Source organism: Callithrix jacchus, chromosome 11 (genome assembly GCF_049354715.1).
Source record: "Callithrix jacchus isolate 240 chromosome 11, calJac240_pri, whole genome shotgun sequence".
NCBI lineage: Eukaryota > Metazoa > Chordata > Mammalia > Primates > Cebidae > Callithrix > Callithrix jacchus.
In genome coordinates this window covers 3,411,624-3,432,207 of record NC_133512.1, presented here as the reverse complement: position 1 = coordinate 3,432,207, position 20,584 = coordinate 3,411,624, and the positions used below count along the sequence as shown (strand labels likewise).

Genomic DNA, 20,584 nt, shown 5'->3' with positions numbered 1-20,584 from the left:
TTCCCTTTCTATCTTTATTATTTTTTATTTGGGTGAAGAGATGGTTTCAGTAGGAACTCGGGATTTTTATTTATTCAATATATTACAAACCACAATAGTCCATCTTTTTTGATGCTCATACTGTCCTGAATTTAGCCTTGAGATTCTTTTTAATTTGACTCCTGGGTGCTTTGAACATGTACCCTTAGTTTTTGAGTGCTTTCTTGGTTTCTACTACAAAGGATGTCTCAGACTCACCTGAGCTTTCTCTGTCCCAGATCTAGACTCAGTCATTCTCCAACAAGCTGAGATCATATTCGGGGGGATGGTAAAATCCAGGCACTGGCTGTGTTCATTGTGACCTGGATGTCATTGCTTCTAGATCCTGTTGATGTTAGAGGTAGGAAATAAGAATGATGAGGGCCGACTGATATTTCTATCACAAAGCTTTATCTTTTTGTACATGTATTTCTTTTATATTAAAATCATGTTTCCTCATAACATTAATATATTTCCTTGTTTGCTTTAACCTACAATATACATATAGTAGTTTCAAATTTATAATACCATTTTATTTAATAATAATAAGCCCAAATTTAGTTTGACTACTTGAGTAGAAATTGAGCCTGAGTGAAATGTAAGCTTCTTGGCAGTTTATTTTTTTCTTAAAATACTGTATATTACACTAAAGCCATATAGTCGGAGTTCTGATCCATGAGTTATTTGAAGTACATTTTTAAATGGACCATTTTGTGTCAATTATACATATCTATAACTATACAGATATATAGATATACACATACATATTTATGTTCATTTGTTTCTGCTTGTATTCAGTTTTATAATGTGTCTTTTTCTTTTGGATTTAATTTGATTCTTTCATATGTGTAAAACATTCATATAACTTAAAGGTCAGAAATGAAAGAAAAGATTCTAGCAGATTACTTCTAGAAATAACGGTTTTCGTAAGTCTCTGGTTCATTGTTTTTATGTTTCCTTTGGCAAATATAAACATATATACTTAAATCTTATTTCCTAAAAGCAATTAATATATGTTTCCCTTTCTTTTTGCCCAAAAGGTGGCATGTAATAAACACTGTCATATATATATAAATGTCATATATATAAATATATGTATGTCATATATATATATATATGTATTTTTTTCACTTAAAAGTATGTCCCAGGAACCACTGGTATCCGTTTGCAGAGACCATATTCCTCTTAAGTAGATGCATCGTAGTCCACTGTGTGGGGATACCATAACCCTTTATTGATGGACTTTTGTTGTTCAAATAATGCCATAATTCATAAACACACACATATACTTTTTCATATTTTTGGAGTTTATTTTCAGGGTAGATTTCTAGAATTGAGGTTGCTGAGTCAAAAGTCATGTATAGGCTCATTAACTATTTCCAGATTTTCTTCTGCAGGCAACATAAACTTTCTGGCGCTCCCCATTGTCTATCAGGATGCAGGTGTCTCTGCGTTTTTACCCTGACTCTCCAACTTTTAAAAAAATTATTCACCAGGGATAATTCTTCCTTTTAGCCATATTCTTTATCCTTACTTCATAGACTTGTGTCAAGTCTAATATAAGGTACCAATATTTGAGAGATAAACAAGGCACAGCTCCTACTTTCAAAGAGCTTACAGTCTTAAGTACACAATCACCTGCAAACCGATCTTGAATCATAAGGACTGATGCGCTAATTAAAGAATAAACAAGGTGTTGTGGGATTCTGTGGCGGATTCAGCCTGAGGTTGTTTGGAAATCTTCGAAGAGAAGTAATCTTTAACATGGTTCATGTGAAAAGTGAGGAATGACAAATAGATGAACAGAATTTCTAAGTCAGGACATTGTGATAGAGACTGCTGCAATGAGGGGTGGGAGGTTGAGGCTGTGAGGTGAGGTTCTGAGGCTGACACACCAGGTGTGTGTGAAGAAGTATAGTAACACATGAGGCTGGACAGGTGGTTGGAGAGTCATTAATGAAAGATGTTGTATGGCAATATATGGATTTTGATTTTGATTTCACAAAGCAAGAAGAAATTGGGATATAATTGTTTAAATGCATCTGTATCTGATTTGTGCCAGGTGGCATGTTAAGTAGTTGCTGAAGATGATACAAAGTCAAGACATAAAGATACGAAGTCAAGAACCCCATGGGTACATTTTGAGACAAACAAACCATTTAATTGTGTATGCACAGGGCACCACAGAAGCACAAAATCAAGACACTGAACTCTGAGTCTGCTCTATATTTGCTACACTTCTCAGATTCTTCATTTGTTGTGAAGTGTTTTAAGCCACAAACCTGGGCATCATCCTTGGCACCTCCCCTGTCCTGTCCTGACCTCCACATCCAATGCATCACCAAGTCCTGTTGATTTCAGCTTCCAAATTGATCTCAAAATCTTTCTTACCCATTGTCCTTGTTCTAAGCCTAGACTATCAGTTTCCCTTCTTCCACTCTTTCCACCCCTGACCCATTCATGACAGCTAGAGTGAACATCTACATAAACCTCATCACACCCTTCTGATCCTCTAAGTGCTTACATCTTCCCACTGCAGTTTGAATGAAGTTCAAGACCCTTAACTTATCCCATAAGTACATACAATCTGGTTCCTCTCACACCTTCCAGTTTAAATTGAGCAACTCTTCCTCTTTTTTTTTTTTTTTTTAAGACGGAGTGTCTCTCTCTCACCCGGGCTGGAGTGCAGTGGCGTGATTCTGGATCATTGCAACCTCGGCCTCCCAGATTCAAGTGATTCTCCTGCCTTAGCATCCCAAATAGCTGGGACTACAGGCATGAGCCACCACGCCCAGCTAATTCTTGTACTTTTAGTAGGGATGGAGTTTCACAACATTGGCCAGGATGGTCTCAATCTTCTGACAAGTGATCCACCTGCCTCGGCCTCCCAAAGTGCTGGGATTACAGGCATAAGCCACCATGCCTGGCCTTCTACTCTGCCTTTTAATTACTTCCATTGAGTTTCTTGCAGCTTCTGGAGGATACAAATCTCTTTTCTACCTCCAGGCACTTATACGTGTTGCTCTGTCTGGAGCACATTTCATCCCCCATCTCTACACAGAGCTGCCTTCTCCACAGGTTTATGTCGCTTCCTCGAGGCAATCTTTGCCAATACTTAATCTGCATTCTTCTATTCTTTCTCAAAACGGAATGGACTTTTTCTCTATGTCTAACAAGGATGAATTGTTCTATCACACTCAGAGTGTAAGAAATGTCACATCTCTGTTATATTCTAAAGCATATACTACAGTTCAGAGTTTCCATATACCAAGAATAAGAGTTTATTTAGCTTGGAAAATGGGAGGAGGGCTCTGTTTCCTTGTTCTGTATTGTTACTTTGGTTTCTTCTGCTAAATGATGCTGCATTTGAGGGTTACCCCTCATTAACTACTGATCCAGAAATAGAATACAGATATGCCTCTCTATCACCCAAAGATTTGACCACCAGGGTGTTTGCCAGGATACCAAGTTTTGGCAGTTAATATTTATGTCTCCATTAACACATACCCACTCAGTGAAAGGTCTTCCTACTACAGGAAAATAACTTTAAAGGAAAATGTAGCTAGTCCAAATTGAGATGTGTTGTGATTTTAACACTAGGTATTGAAAACTTGATGTGAAAAAAGAATGTAAAATATCCCATAATGGTTTTGTACTAATTACATGTTGAAAACTATTTGGGATATTGAAGTTAAATAAAATTTATTATCCAATTAATTGTACTTAAAAAATTTTGTTTTAATATGGCTACTAGAAAATGTGAAAGTACGTATGTAATGATATCACAATTCTATTGTGTGCTATTGTTCTAGACCTTACAAAACGGAGGCCAGGACCCTTTGTCCATTTAGTAACTCTACTTTCAGGACCTGGGAGCCCTGACCTACCTTACAGAAAGCCTGAATATCTTTTGGAGGGAGAGAGAGAAAAACTGCCTTTACACTTTTTTCTTAATAAGTCAGCTGCAGAAAAAAAAAGGCATGAGGTAATTTATAAAATTATTGATACATCATTATTCTGGCAGAGCAGCTTTATAACAATCTTATTACATGTGAATTCTTTGTTTAATGTTTGACTCAACCACTAGAGTGTAAACTCGATGAAGGCGGAAATTACTTCATTTTTGCTCACTTCAGTATCTGCAACATTTGCAGAAGTTTAGGGATGGCAGTATCTGGGGAATGAATGAATGGTAGCTAGTGAGGGAAGGTTGTCGGGAGACGAGGCTCTGAGTTAAATTCTGAAGAATGGTTAGGAGTTAGTTACATGAGGAAGAAATAATTACATTTCAGACAGAAAGCAATACGCAAGAAGGATGGACCCATGACTCAACACCCCATCCCCACCGTCCACTGCGGAATCATGACTGGCGGGGGTCAGTTTGTGAACATCTTTATTTTTCCAGCAGGTATTGATATTGTTTCTTTTCTTTTTCTTTCTTTTTTTTTTTTTTAAGACGAAGTTTCACTCTTGCCTTCCAGGCTGGAATGCAATGGCACAATCTTGGCTCACTGCAACCTCTGCCTCCCTGCTTCAAGTGATTCTCCTTCCTCAGCCTCCTGAGTAGCTGGGGTTATAGGCACCTGCCACCATACCCAGCTAATATTTGTATTTTTAGTAGAGACAGGGTTTCACCATGTTGGCCAGGTTGGTCTCGAACTCCTGACCTCAGGTGATCCACCCACCGTGGTCTCCCAAAGGGCTGGGATTACAGGCATGAGCTACCACGCCTGACTGATATTGTTTCTTATAAAAGAAAATAAGAATACTACATTTGTGATGTGCTTGGACTATGGGCTGGGGGAAAGAGGTAGTTACATAAAAGGCAAGAGATAGTTATGTTGTTAATTATATTTTAGAGTGAAGGTAAGAAGTACACTTTTTGAGAGATGTATGTGCTCAGATATAAAAACCAGACCTGACTGTATTTGAAGTCTCCAGCTCTCCCTGAGATTAACTTCTCTGAGCTTAGGGAGACTTGTGTTTAATCCATTTAAATAAGTATTAGGTTGGTGCAAAAGTAAATGTGGTTTTTGACATTACTTTCAATGGCAAAAAACACAATTACTTTTGACCCAACCTAGTTTCAAGGACTGGAGGGTCAGTCATTTATAAATTCTAAATCTGGTGCTCACCAAATCTGTGCAGAAGCAAAAAATGCAGAAAACCAACCTTATTTGCTTGTTAGTAATACTATGGACACATCCTATCAACCCTTGCTAAACTACTCTTAATATTTTTAACAGCAACACATGCATTCCTGGCTGCTTCCACACAAAATACTGGCCTTTGGCTGGGTCCCAATAGCTGGCATGCTGCCTCTCCATTTCTTTATGCTTCGTCCCTAGTGCCAGAGGTCTTACAATAGCCAGCAGCACAGTTAAAATTATGCAAGGTCTTCAAAGCGTTCATGAAAATGTATGTCCTGAAAAAATTATGCATGAATTTCAAAAATGTTTTGCACCAAAATAAACTGGCGCTAACTTTTTATAACATGTATGAACAGGATCTAGTTTGAGGCACTAAGAAAGATAAAACATCAGTTTGAAAAGAGCCTCTGTCAGAGCAAAATGAATTCTGCTAAAATTGAAGCAAGAACAAACATCAAATTTAGTGAAACTTGAGAGAAAGAATGGTGAAATCATTGATGCTTTATAAAGAATTTATGAGGACAATTTCCCCAAGAAATCAGCAGTTTACAGATGGATAACTTTTTTTAAGAAGGGAGAAGTCTATGTTGAAGATAAAGCCTACAGTGGCAAATTATCCACATCAATTTGTGAGAAAAAAATTAATCTTGTTTGAGATTGAACAGGACAGAACAGAACATGAACAGCAGAAACAATGGCCGACACTATAGATATCTCAATCGGTTCAGCTCACGTGATTCTTACTAAGAAATTAAAAGTAAACTTTTCATTGATGGGTGCCAAAACTGTTACACCCAGATCAGCTGCACATAAGAGCAGGCTTTCAGTGGAATTTTTTTTTAATTGCATTTTAGGTTTGGGGGTACATGTGCAGAACATGCAAGACATTTGCATAGGTACACACATGGCACTGTGTTTTGCTGCCTTTCTCCCCTTCACCCACATTTGGCATTTTCCCCCAGGCTATCCCTCCCCAGCTCCCCCCCCGCTGGCCCTCCCCTTTCCCCCCCAATAGACCCCAGTGTTTGGTACTCCCTTCCCTGTGTCCATGTGTTCTCATTTCTCATCACCCACCTATGAGTGAAAATATGTGGTATTTCATTTTCTGTTCTTGTGTCAGTTTGCTGAGAATGATGTTCTCCAGATTCATCCATGTCCCTACAAATGACACAAACTCATCATTTTTGATTGCTGCATAATATTCCATGGTGTATATGTGCCACATTTTCCCAGTCCAGTCTATCATCGATGGGCATTTGGGTTGGTTCCAGGTCTTTGCTATCGTAAACAGTGCTGCAATGAACATTCGTGTGCATGTGTCCTTGTAGTAGAACGATTTATAGTGGAATTTTTTTAAACAAAGTTCAAGATTCTGAAGCATCTCTTCAAAGAATGGCAGCGATTAGGAAACATGACATTACAGTATCGTCCTGAAGACAAGGCACAATGAAAGCAATGGCTACCGAGAGGCGGAAGTGGCCCAGTCAGAGCCATAGCAAGAGCTGTTTTTACACTGGTCGTGGCAACCGTTTTTTGAGATGTGCATGACACTGTTTCTTGTTGACTTTCTGGAGGACCAAAGAATAATATCTTCTTATTTTATTTTGAGAAAGGCCAATGCTTTAGCAGAAAAAATGCGCAGAATCTTCACTAGAGAATTCCTTTTCACTGCCACAATACTCCTACTCATTCCTCTAGTCAAACAAGGGCAATTATGTGAGATTTCTAAGGGAATTCATTAGGCATTTACACAAAAGTCTTGATTTGGCTCCTTCTGACTTCTTTTTATTTCCTTATCTGAAGAAAGATCTGAAAAAGCCACCCATTTTTCTTCCATTAATATTATAAAAAAGACTGTATGGACGTGGTTAAATCCCGGGGTCCTCTGTTCTTTAGGGATGGATTAAATCTTGAATTTGATGCAGTTTATCTTAAGAGAGAAAATATATATTTTTTTATTTTTATCAATTCTATTTTTCCATAAACTTTTTGAGGTCCCCCTGTAGAGTCATTGTCTGAGTCCCTCAGCCCTAAAGTCTGGTATCGTTGTGACTGATGGCTTCCTATGGCCCCTGTCTGTCACCTACCACAGCCTCTGAGGAGCAACCCTCAGTACTGATGTGATTCTGCATTTCTTTGGAAGTCATTCTCCTACTCAGGCCTAATCCAGGGTATAGGCTCTAATACCGAGCTAACACAGAGCCTATATCCTGGAGGAGGCCTGAGCAGGAGAAAGTTACCACCAGTGTTTAGCACTTACGACAACACAGATGTGTGCGCTCACAGTTATGTAGGTAAACAGGGCATATGGCCTAGCTGGGTCTTTTGCTTTGAGTCTCACAAGGCTAAAATCAGGGTGGCAGAAGGACCGTCTCAACAGTCTGAGGAGGAACCTGCATCAAAGCTAATTCAAGTTGTTGGCCACACTCACTTTCTTGCCGTTGCAGGGCTGAGGTCCCCAGTCCATTGCTGGCTATCAGCTGGGGCAGATTTCTGTTTCTAGAAGTGTCCACATTCTGTCTCATGCTTTCCATGTGGTTCTTTTCAGTATTGCCTTATTGAGTTCTTCTCATGCTTCAGATATCTCCAAGCTCCTTTTTTGTCACAGAGGGCTTACTCCAGCTGGAGGAGGCTCTCTGCTGTTTTTTTTTTTTTAAACAGGGTCTCTGTCTGTTACCCAGGCTAGAGTGCAGTGGTGCAATCTCAGCTCACTGTAACCTCTGCCTCCTGGGCTCAAGCAATCCTCCCACCTCAGCCTCCAGAGTAGCTGGGACTGCAGGTGCATATACCATGCCCAGAAAATTTCTATATTTTTATTGGAGATGGAGTTTTGCCATGCTGCTAAGACTGGTCTCAAACTCCTGAGCTCAAGCAATCCACCCGCCTTGGCCTCCCAAAGTGCTGGGATGATTACAGCCATGAGCTGCCATGCCTGGATCGCTCTCTGCTTTTAAGGATTAATTTCATTGTGTTGGGCATACCTGATAATCCAGGCTAACCTTCCTGTTTTAAGGTTCATAACCTTAATCACACATGCAAAATTACGTTTTCCACAGACTGCAGCATATTCACAGGATCCAGAGACAAGAGCGTGCATACCTTTGGGGACCTTTCTGACTTCCACAGTCTCCATGTTTCCCTTTGTTCTCATTGAGTGAAGAGGTAAGGTTTCTTCTCATAATAATAAAAGCTACACTTGTGAACCTGCGAAGTTGGGCTACATGCCCTGCATTCAGCATACCATTTAATCCTTGCGAGAATTATAGAAATTGGATATGTTTATCCTTTTATGACCAACTAGAACATAAGACTCCAATGGTGGGACCAATCAAAAGAAAGCCTATGTTAATAATCATACTGATAATAGATAATACTGTGGGTGCCATTGGAAGGAAAGCTCATGGGGTTGGTTCAAACCCCAAGAGTGGTTTAATCTGTGTCGTTTCAGAGTGTTGCTGGGGTAAAAAGTCAACACTTTGTTTAGTTATATGGGCATTAGTTTATGATAGAAAACACATTCATAGGTAGGAAGGCAACAGCCACAGACAATGCAGCTGGATCAGACGTAGGGTACTGGGAAAGAGTGAGCTCATGAGGAGGTAAGTTGAGGGCAAGAAAGGAGGATTTGAGGAGTAAATCAAGGGAGTTCAGCACTGAGTCTATGAACTGAAATTGTTAGAGCCTGTCCTTCATAAGGTGCCTAGTGAGTGGCAGGGGGTCATTGGTTACAGACAGAGGCTGAAAGGCTTAAGGCTGGACACTGCAAGGGCACCGAGGACCCCGTCTTCTCAGAACACTTTTTGTGAAATCCTTAACTAGCCAAAACAGCTGAATTACCTGCAGCTAGTTTAAAGCATTCCCCTGGGATAATCCTGGGAGGTGCTATAAAAATATTAAAGGTAAACCAATACTCGAAATGTTTCCAGAGAAAAAATTAAAAATAATATAAACAAAAAACAAAACACAACCCCCTCAAAGCAGCTTCCTGAAACAGTCTGTGAGAAGGCTCTGCCTCCAATAGTACACTTAATATCCGTCAGAATCTCTTCTGCATGTTATTTCCTGTTGCTTTTTTGTAACGGTAAAACTGAGTCCGCTAAGATGTCCTGGTCCCTGCCCTGGGCCAGGTCTCCCAAGAGCCTACAATGGCTTCTAAGAGGTGGCAGAAGGCTCCTGTCTCCATGGTACAAATCTTCCCTAGGTAAAAGTAACAGACGAAAATGTGAACCCAAGAATAACATGCTGAGATCTTATTTTAAGCCTTCAGACTTATAGAAGAAAATTGTTTCTGGTTATTTATCTTTCCAATCAGCAGAGTGATTCCCTCATTAAGATCATTACATAACATCTTTTCAAATAAATGCATGATGGAAGAAAGGAAGAGACTGGACTCTCTTAGTGGGGTAGGGAAAAGAAAAAAAAAAATCCTCTTGTGAACATTTTTTTCTTTTTTTGTATCTTTTTTTTTTCCTGGGGAACCAGCCTGGTTCAGAGAAACAAGTGCCCTGTGTCCAGAAGTTTGGGTGTACCACTGCACCACTGGGTAAACCTAGGGCTCTAGGAAAAGTCAAGTCTGCCTTAACCACCTATCCTTTTCTGTAAAAACTGGGCCCTCTCATCTCCCAACCTGTTTAGGCAGTTTGCAAACACAAATGTTAGCTATATTTGTCATACGGAACGGGCAAAACTTTACATAAGACTCAGTACAGCATGGGGGCTGACACCAACAGCTGCCATCTGCACAGGGACTGTGCAAGCAGGACTCGTTCCAGGCCAGAAGTTCTGAACACTCTCATTTCAGGGCATCCGTAGTAATAGTAATTTTTTCATAGCACATCTAGGCCAAAAGAAATACCCATCATATCCATTTATTAAGTAACGATATCTCAACCACTTAATACATATTTATGTCTTGACAATTTGGTGGAAATTTGAAAAACTAACATGCATAAATTGAAAGAAAATACTTTTATTTCATTCTTAAGTACCACAATAGTTATTAATGGCATGTGTGCACCTGTTGGGTACTGTACAATGTCTGGAAACTTGGAGTCAAGATCAGACATCTCCCGAATTTCTTGTTCCACGTTGATCTTAGGGTGGTTTTTGCTTTTCATCATAGCAAAAGCTGAACATCCAGCTTTGTGAAGATACGCTGCCATCACAAGGAATGAGGTGTGATCTAATGTTGAAACTGCGAACTACCTCAAGCTAGTAGTTCACTCGATAACTGACAGGCATCAGTTATCCCCTCATTTCCCTTGGAAAATGTTAAGTGTTCCAACAACTCTTTGCAAGTTGACTGCCCTGCCCTGGGACATGAGAGCACATGGGATGGGCATCTCGGAACCTATTAAGCACCTAAACTGTATTAACTGTTTGGATCCTCATAGCAGCCCTGTGATTTAGTATTGGCCCTGCTACTATTCTCCATTTTGGAGAAGACACTGAGGGACAGAGAAATTTAAAGACGTGCCCAAATTCACACAGCTTTGAAACCAGAATTGGAAGCCAAGAGTTTTGGCTGCACGTCCTTAAATCACCTAAGTCCACAGACTGGGGATGGGGAATGCCGGGTTCTTCTAAGTCCACAGACTGGGGATGGGGAGCGCCGGGTTCTTCTAAGTCCACAGACTGGGGATGGGGAACGCCGGGTTCTTCTAAGTCCACAGACTGGGGATGGGGAACGCTGGGTTCTTCTAAGTCCACAGACTGGGGATGGGGAACGCTGGGTTCTTCTTCTCAGGATATGCATGGCCTTAGGCAACCTAAGTGACTTACCTAGGGCTCAGCGTTCTTTTCAATCAAAAGGGGATAATAACCACTGTCTTAAGGATGAAATGAGACAATACATGTGAAGACCTGAATTCAGTGCCTGTCAGAAAATCTTTACTTAAAACTAGTAAAATTCTATACAGGGATTCCTTGTGTCATTTCCTCATTTTTCCCCTAAGGACTCTGTGATGTATGTTAGTTTTAAGAAGCCAAATCACAGAAATAATTCAGAGGACTCTGCAGTAAATCTGTGATTAATTGCTCACAGCCCTGGTATCTTCCCAAGTATGTACCTTTTAACCACTTTCCCAGCTGGGCTATGTAAAGAAGGGGAAGCACTGAGCTTTCAGGCGAGAGGTTTCCTATCAACACATGATAAAATTCTGAAGAATTGGTAGAAAAATATCAAATATTTTGGTTGAAAAGCTTTATTTTTTAATGATAGAAAGGGAAAGTGAAAAAATTATTGAACCATCCTTATCTGAGAAAATGGAAGAAATGTCACAGTGCAGTCCTAGGGACTCCCTTTTTTAAACAGAATAAGCAAAACAAAACAAAACAAACACAACCCCCCCAAACCCCCCAAAAAGAAAACAAAAGGACTTCCCACTTACTAAAATACAAAGACCTAGGGGAAAAAATCACCCCTACCCACAAACCAATTTCTTTCTCCCCCAGAGTCTAAAACTGTTTTATTCACCATGTCCAAACGAATAAAAATCTGCTGTGGTCCGACTGTTCATCTCCGCAGGCAGCCCAGGGCGGCGTCCCCCACAGCAAACTTCCCTCAGAGCTGTGCACTCATTTTCGAAGCTTTTCTTCCACATGAATTATAATATTCTGTTTCAGTTAGCATTTGCTTCTTCGTGCTGCACGGAATAGTTTAACAGAAGGAGTTGAACCATGAAATGCGGTGACCCATGCACTGAGTCTTGCAAGGCTCTGCCACCCAACCATGGTGTAGATTTGTAAAGTCTCACCTTCTCACATCACCATCTCCTCATCTGTAATACTGGGATGGCACTACTCGCCCTCACCCCCAGTCATTGGGAAGATTATCTGTGCTATATACATGAAGCTGAGCTATGCGGTAAACACTGTATTGCCGTTGTCTCAAAGACGTTCTGTTGATGTTTTCTCAATGCTGGAACATTGCTTTCTTCCCACCTCCACTCGCTTAGAAGAATATAGGGATTCCTGGGCTGTTTTCTTCAAAGATGCTAATTTATTTGCCTTACAAATTTGTCTGTTTTCCCTCATGTTAGTATGTAAATTGGGTTTTAAATTTCTCTTAAAGAGTTTGTGTGAGCTATGATCTGCAGGGAATGTATTCATTTGGCTCTTTTCTTTGCCCTGGAAATGGACACTGCAGAGATCATTTAGAAGTCATGAGACATTTAGAGTTTTAAGACTGTTCCCTTGCTAGCAAGGAGTTGTAATCCCTTGGAGGAGAAGAGGCATTCTGGTTTTTGGAATTTTCAGCCATTTTGCATTGTTTTTTCCCCATCTTTGTAGATTTATTTAACTTTGGTCTTTGAAGCTGGCAACCTTTGGATGAAGCCTCTAAGTGGATGTCTCTTTTGTTAATGTTGAAACTATTCCTTCTGTTTGTAGTTTTCCTTCTAACAGTCAGGCGCCTCTGCTGCAGGTCTGCTGGAGTTTGGTGGAGGTCCACTCCAGACCCTGCTTGCCCGGGAATCACCAGCAGGGGCTGCAGAACAGCAAAGGTTGCTGCCCTTTACTTTCTCTGGTATCTTCTTCCCACAACGGTACCCACCATATGCCAGCCAGAGCTCTCCTGTATGAGATGTCTGGCAGCCTATACGGGGAGGTGTCTCTTAGGATACACAGAGGTCAGGGACCTACTTGATGAGGCTACTTCAAGCCCTTATCAGAGCTTGAACACTGTGCTGGGAAATCCACTGCTCTCTTCAGAGCTCCAGGCAGGGACATTTAAGTCTGCTGAAACTGTGTCCACAGTCACCCCTTTTCCCAGGTGTTCTGTCCCAGGAAGGTGGGGGCTTTATTTATGAGTCCCTGATGAGCCGCTACCTTTTTTCAGAGATGCCCTGCCCAGCGAGGAGGGAATCTAGTGACACAGTTGGACTACAGAGGCCTTACTGAACGTCCATGGGCTCCACCCAGTTCAAACTTCCTTCTGGCTTCATTTACACTGTGGAATTAACACTGCCTACTTGTGCCTCAGCAACGGCAGATGCCCCTCCCCGCACTGAGCTGGAATGTCCCAGGTAGAGCTCAGACTGCTGTGCTGGCTGCAAGCATTCCAAGCCAGTGGATCTTAGCGCGGTGGTCTCTGTTAGGTTGGGACCCGCCGAGCCAGATGGCTTGGCTCCCTGGCTTCAGCCCCCTTTCCAGGGGAGTGAACAGTTCTGTCTCACAGGCACCACTGGGGTATGAAAAAATAAATGCTGTGGCTAGCTCAGGGTCTTCCCAGACAGTGCCCAGTTCAGTGCTGGAAACCCAGGGCCCTGGTGCTGTGGACACCAGAGGGAATCTCCTGGTCTACAGGTTGTGAAGACTGTGGGAAAAGAGCAGTATCAGGGTTGAAGTGCAGGGTGCAGTCCCTAATGGTTTCCCTTGGCTAGGAGAGAGAGTTCCCTGCCCCCTTGCACTTCCCCGGGGAGGCGGCACCCCTTTGCCTCGCCCTCCTTGGGCTGCACCCCAATGAGGGGAACCAGAACCTTAGCTGGATTTCAGAGCTCACCCACCTTCTGCGTCAGTCTCCCTGGGGGCTGCGCACCGGAGCTGTTGCTATTGGCCGTCTTGCCAGCGATCGAGGTGAGTGCTTATTGCAGGTCAGGAACTGTGCTGATCACTTTAAACATATGGTGTCGTTTAAAAAATGTTAGGAAGTAATCGTTTACAGATGAGAAAACTGAGGCCCAAGATGTTTTAAATCAAATGTTTAAAAAATTAGGTTCGTTCCATGTTTTATTATTTTATTTGAAATGACAACTTTCTGAGATGTTAAAGTGCCTGGTTTTATTGTTTTGACAGTTTTGAAATCATTTAAAAATGCCTGGAAAAGCATTTTCAGGGGAGGTGTGTATGTCAGGTTTGCACTACAGTCATGGGTTTGTGCTGTAAAGTGAACATCATCCATCACTTATGACCTAGCAGAAAACATTAGAACTGCCTAAACCCCGTGGCTTGGTACTGCCCAGATACGCTGGTCCTCTGAGCAGGAAGCACCTCAGTGGAGGAGAGTGAACTGTTTCAGTCCTCCCGGCTTCTCCTCTGCCCTTATTTCCTGACATAAGCCTGTGTTATACCCTAGATGTATACTCCAAAGGGGCTGTAATCTCCCTGTGACAAGAGACCTTGTGTTCTGCTCTATGGGCCCCTTACACTGTGTAATATGATGATAATGAATAGTAAATGTATGAACCAATGATGACACAGATGAACTATTTAAGAATTAAAGTTAATTCTAATTAACAATCTCAGAGCACATTCTAGTTTTCCCATTACAAGAAATTTTTCTAATACATTTAATTTCAGCAGTCTCAAACACATTGGTCTCAGTAATATTTGTTCTTACTCTGCATGTGCACTTTGGCTGTGAGCCCAGCCATTGTAACCATGGGGGCCAGCTTGACAGCTGCCCTGGCTGCATCCACAGATACAGCCAGCCCAATGCTTAGAGAGTCTGCAAGAACCATCCTATAACTTCTCCCTGCAGAGTGGAGATCACAAACTCTCAAGTTAGCCCTGGACTTCAGATACAGTAGAGGCTGCACATCCAGGAAATAGCGAGACACGACTTTCCACTTAATGACTCTGGAAACGTGACCGTTGTTGGCTTTGGCGTTGGTTTTCCAGCATGGAGACTCTGCCTGACCAGAACGCTAGGGCTGAAAGAAGGATCTAAGGTGGCCCTACTCTGTTTTTCTGAATTCCTGACTTCTATTTTTTTGTCTTGAGCAGTAGTAGTCCAGCTGATCTCAGAAAACACTAGTTTCCTCTATGTGTAAAGGCTATTTTCCAGCTCAGAAGAAACTCTTTTTTTTTGCAGCAGTACAACGTCACCTGGGTATATTGCAGCATTTAAGTTTTGGCTTTCTCCCTTAATTTTTGCGTTCTATACAAGTATTTGAGTTCTCTTATCAATCTCCTTTTCTTCTTACCACAGAGTCTTCTATTTTCTTAGAGTTGCTTATATAAATATTTACAAAGTTGTACATGTATCTGACAAGAAGCTTTTGGGCAAAATGCGTGCATTTGACAGAGAACGAGAGCCTGTTCCTAATGTGTTAGAAAACACAGTCAGATGGGCAAGAAGAGTACAGTGCAAGGCAGAATGAGTACCATAAGGGGTGTTAAAAATAGGAGGATAAAGAACTTTGCTGGGGTCACGGAAGAAGGTGGCACACACGCAAAAGGAACTTTCATGCCACAATGACAGGCGGGAAGAGACACCACAGAAAAATTTGATTTTGATTTGCACATAGGGCCTTGTGGAATTTTGGTGTGAAGACCATCGTAGAGGTTGCTCAGGCTGTTTATCCAATCCTTACACACTCTCAGGCCCACCATTTCTAACCAAGCATCCCCCAAACATCCCTGAGAGATGCTTGTCTGTTTGAACTCCTCAGTGATGGGGCACTCACTTCCAGTTTAGGCAGACTCTTCCTGGCTCTTCTCTACACAGATGTGCCGCTGGCCCCTCTCTGCAATGGCAATCAGTCTTGTTCTTTCACTGCCTGACGGTCCTTCTAGTATCTGAGGACACAGATCATGTCGTCCATAGATCTTACCTTCTTTTATTTCTTAAACAGCTCCCCATGTGACAATGCCTTGATGCCTTTACCATTCCAGGTATCCACCTCCAAACTTGTTCCAGTTTTTCTGGATCTCTCTGTTCTTAGCTGGATCCAGAACTGAACACTACCATGCAGCTAAACTCTATGATGGGCTCAGCACACCTTGAATATATGGCTTTACTTTTCCCTGAAACTGTATTAGCCTAAGACTTATATCAACTGTGTTAGCCATCATGTGCCGTTGTTAATTTCCACTGAGTCTATAACCAAATAAGCATGTGACTGGCTGATAAGGGATGGCTCTCATTCGATACGGTGGTCCATGTTAGACCCTGGTGCTACTCTCTTGACATATTAATTCCTCCTTCATGAAATGGGGCAGCCAGACCTATCCTCCCTATACCCTCAGGCCAGGGTTCTAGGTGTCAACCATAACACTGCTGTCTCCTTTTCAGTCATTAATAAAATATTGCCCAGAACAAAAATGAAGACTGAGCCAACCATCAAAAATGTTATTTTTTTTTAAAAACACTAGTCTCAAATATAAGGGCTTAAGACAAATTGTCATACTGAGTACAGAAACATGTTTTCAACATATTATTTTTATGAATTGTGACCTCTATGATACAAAGTGTCTGTGCAATCTTTCAAAACCATTTATTTTCATCTATACTTTCATTGAGCTACTATTTCAGTTTTCATTACAAAAAAAAGGAAATATGGATCTGACAATTCAGATATATTTTTCACTGAATATTTATTAGGATAATTTCCAGCTCTCTTTCATTTGGACCTTTCTTATTGTAGTATTGTCTACAGTAAAATTTCATGTAAAGAGGGAGCATAAACTCCTAATAAATTTTTGCATTGTGATTCTTAATAAGGTTAGAGAATATACTTTTTAAAGTTTCATCAAAAATCTATTCATTTCCTTTCATAATAAGGTATGTGAATAGAATAGTTTTATCAAACTAAAATTTTCCATACATCCTTGGTTACTGAAATATTTATTTTTCCATTGTGGACGAACAGCTGACTTCCTAGACAGTTCAAGTACCCAGAGTAAAGAGAACAATGTAGTCTGCTGTATGTTTCTAAATCCAGGGAGAGCTTAGCTTATTCAAGAACCATTTCATGGGAAACTGTGGCAATTTAGTAAGAGCCATACTACATAGCTTTCTCAAGTACATCACGGCCTCATTATATAACCATAACCCTAAGCTGAGTTATGAAGGGTAACTATAAGAAAGCATGATGGATGCTTACCAGTTCAATTCCTCCTGTTCCCCTGCCTGGTTCTTTAGGTTGGCTGATTCCTATCCATGCCCAGGGCTTCTTGAGTATTCTCAAGTCTTCTTCTCTAGGGGAGAACTTCTCGACTGAAGCAATTTTTTCCCTTCTGTCTTAGCCCATTTTGTGCTGCTGTAACAGAATACCAAGGTGGGGATAATTTATAATGAATATAAATTTATTGGCTCACAGTTCTATAGGTTGGGAAGTCTATTATCAAGGTGTCAGCATCTTGTGAGGGCTTTCTTGCTGTATCATTCCATGGCAAAAGGGCAGAGACAGGGCAAGAGAGAGAGAGAGTAAGAGCAGGTGAATCCACTCTATGTATCAGTCCATTTTCACACTGCTAAAAAGATACTAGCCAAGACTTGGTAATTTATTAAGAAAAGAGGCTTATTTGACTCACAGTTTGGTGTAACTGGGGAGGCCTCAGGAAATATTCAATCCTGAGGCCTCATTTTGTCATGAGAGTAGATCCCTCATGACTAAATTCCTCTTAAAGGTGTTACCTTGCAATATGGCCACAATGGCAATTAAATTTCATTTAATTTAGGAGTTTAGGAGGAGACTAATGTTCAAACCATAGCACCTTCTCTATTTCCCACTGCAGAGAATGCTGAAAATATGTCTTTATCATTCTCTAAGGGACCTTTTTCAGGAAAGAGAATGCCCAAGGTTTGCCTCCTGGTCAAGTGGTTTCAGAGAGGTTGAAGCTAGTTACTCTATACACTAAACATTCCAAGTCATGGAATCCTGCCCCTTTTCTAAATCACAATTTTCTGACAATGTCACTGCTCCTCTCTGTGAGCCCCTCAAATGGTATAAACCTTGGGAAAAGAGTAGAGATGGTTCATGAAAACCACATCATAAAAGGCACAGTCACCTACTGATTTCCAGTAGGAGGACAACCCTAGTGCCATTATTTTTTTGGTGTTTTTTACAGGTAGATATTTTTTGTTAAATTAAGTTCTCTTCTATCCCTATTTGCTAAGAGATTGTATCATAATTTGGTTTTAGCCTCATTCAATATATTTTTTACATTTATTAAAATAAGTATTTCTTTAAAATTTTTATGTTGATATATAGAATTACATTGATTTTTCAAATATTAAACTGATATGTTTTGGATTTGTGTCTCCACCCAAATCTCATCTCAACTTGTAATTTCCATAATCCCCACATGTCTGGGGAGATACCCGGTGGGAGGTGATTGGATCTTGGGGGTAGTTTCCCCATGCTGTTCTCTTGATAGTGAGTTCTCATGAGATCTGATAGTTTTATTAGGGGCTCTTCCCAGCTTGCTCCACACACTTCTGTCTCCTACAACCTTGTGAAGAAGGATGGGTTTGCTTCCCTTTCCACCGTGATTGTACGTTTCCCGAGGCTTCCCAGCGATGTGAAACTGTGAGTCAATGAAACCTCTTTTCCTTGTAAATTACCCAGTCTAGAGCAGTATCTTTTTTAGCAGTGTAAAAACAAACTAATACATAAACCAACATGCCATTTCTGAATAAATTCCATTTGGTCATAAGTATTATCCTGCCAATATGATAGGATTCACCACTGTCATTTTATTTAAAATATATTCGTTAAAAAGGATATTCTATAATTTTCTTTTCTAATAATATTCTTTTTGAAAAAGTTCTAAAATCAAGATCATGAATGGTCTTATATAGATATCAAAGGTCTTATACAAGCTTTTGAAACTGTTGTCTCTCTATTATCTAGAAGATTCTAAGACTTATGTTATCTCTTTTTAAATTATTTGAAAAACTATCTGTAAAGCCATGTGTTTTTTTGTAAACATATTTAATAATGCACTAAAAAACTATTTATATTTCTATTTTGTGTGTCTATTTTATGATTTTTAAAGAACTGTTAATTTATAATGAAGTATCATATCTATTGGTGTAAAGTTATCTTATTCATGTGAGGTTGGCTGTTCTTATCTACAAGTCCTGCCTCTGTGGATTCCACCAATCACAGATAGAAAATAAGGGGGAAAGGAACAATAAAAAGCAACAAAACAAAAATAGAAAATACTAATGAAAATGATACAGTATTACAAATATTTACGTAGCATTTACATTGTATTATGTAATATAAGTAGTCCAGAGATGATTTAAAATATGCAAGAAGATATGCCTGGATTTTAAGCGTTTTATTTTATTCCATTCATATAAGAGACTTGAGCATCTGTGGATTTTGGTATTTGGCAGAGGGGTGGGGTGGTTCCTGGAATGAATCTTCTGCAGACACAGAGGGACTACTTTATGCAGAATCTGTAGTAGTGTCTTCTTTTGCATTCTAAATATTGACAATTTGTATCCTCTATTTTTTCCTGTCTTTCTAAGGGTTTTTCCATTTTATTAATCATTTAAAATAACTAGCTTTAGAGTGTTGATTTTCCATATCATATTCTTGTTTTTATTTCACTGATTTCTGCTCTTATCTTTGTTATTTCTTCTTTCTTACTGGGTTTTCTTCCCTGTTTTTATTTTCTTGATTGATTTAGTTTGTTAAAATGAAAGCTCAGATGATTAATTTTTGAACTTTTCTTACACACATATTTGTATAATATATATAGATTAAAACATTCCAGGAATATATATATATATTTATATATATTATACAAATATGTGTGTTATATATATAATATATATGTGTGTGTAATATATATGTATATATATACATATATATGTACAAATGTATAAATGTACAAATATCTGTACAAATATGTACATATGTACACATATGTACAAATACATGTGTAATATATATGTGTGTAATATATATATAATACAAATATGTGTGTAAGAAAGTTCAAAAATTAATCATCTGAGCTTTCATTTTAACAAACTAAATATATATATATATATATATATTTATATTATGGCTGGAATGCAGCCATCAATGCAAGGAGGCTGTGAACTTCCTCATTCCACACACTCTGCTATTTTCATTTCTTTATTATCATTCAGTTCTACATCTACTAATTTCTACCATGATCTTTTTCTTTGAGCTATAGATTTCTAAAAAGTATATTGTTTAATTTCTATTCATATTTTTGTATTTGAATATTTTTACTTGATTCTGTTGTGATCAGAAAACTTATGATGAATGAGCTCAATTATTATTATTTTTTTTTACACCAGGGGAAAGCGTGAAGGCAGTCCCCCACTACCACAAATTATGCAGTCGAGTTTCCCACATTTGGGGAAATCGCAGGGGTCAGCACATCTGGAGTGCAATGGATAAGCCTCACCTTGGGAAAACCACCTTCGTGATCATAGTCTCTCCCCTGCCAGGTAAGTATTGATCTCAATTCTTTATTTTGTTGACCTTTGCTTTAACCCCAGCATATGACCATTTTTGCTTTGCTTTACATACTACGTGCACCTGAAAGGAATGAGGAGTCTGTCATTGTAAGGTGCAATGTTCTATACATGCCAGTCAGGTCAATTTTTAAAAATTTGTCTCTCTGATCTTGTATATTCATACTCATTTCTTATTTTTATTATATTTGCTTCTTATATTGTTTTTTATATTTAACAATTTCCAAATCAT

At 39.7% G+C, this 20,584-nt stretch overlaps 1 non-coding gene across 1 annotated transcript; it reads right to left on the bottom strand.

Annotated features, from left to right (window-relative positions):
• Positions 1 to 20,169: 20,169 nt before the first annotated feature.
• LOC118144030 (U1 spliceosomal RNA) lies at positions 20,170 to 20,333 on the bottom strand. The gene has a single exon (XR_004728497.1). It is a non-coding gene; the product is annotated as a U1 spliceosomal RNA (small nuclear RNA).
• Between the last annotated feature and the right edge of the window lie 251 nt (positions 20,334 to 20,584).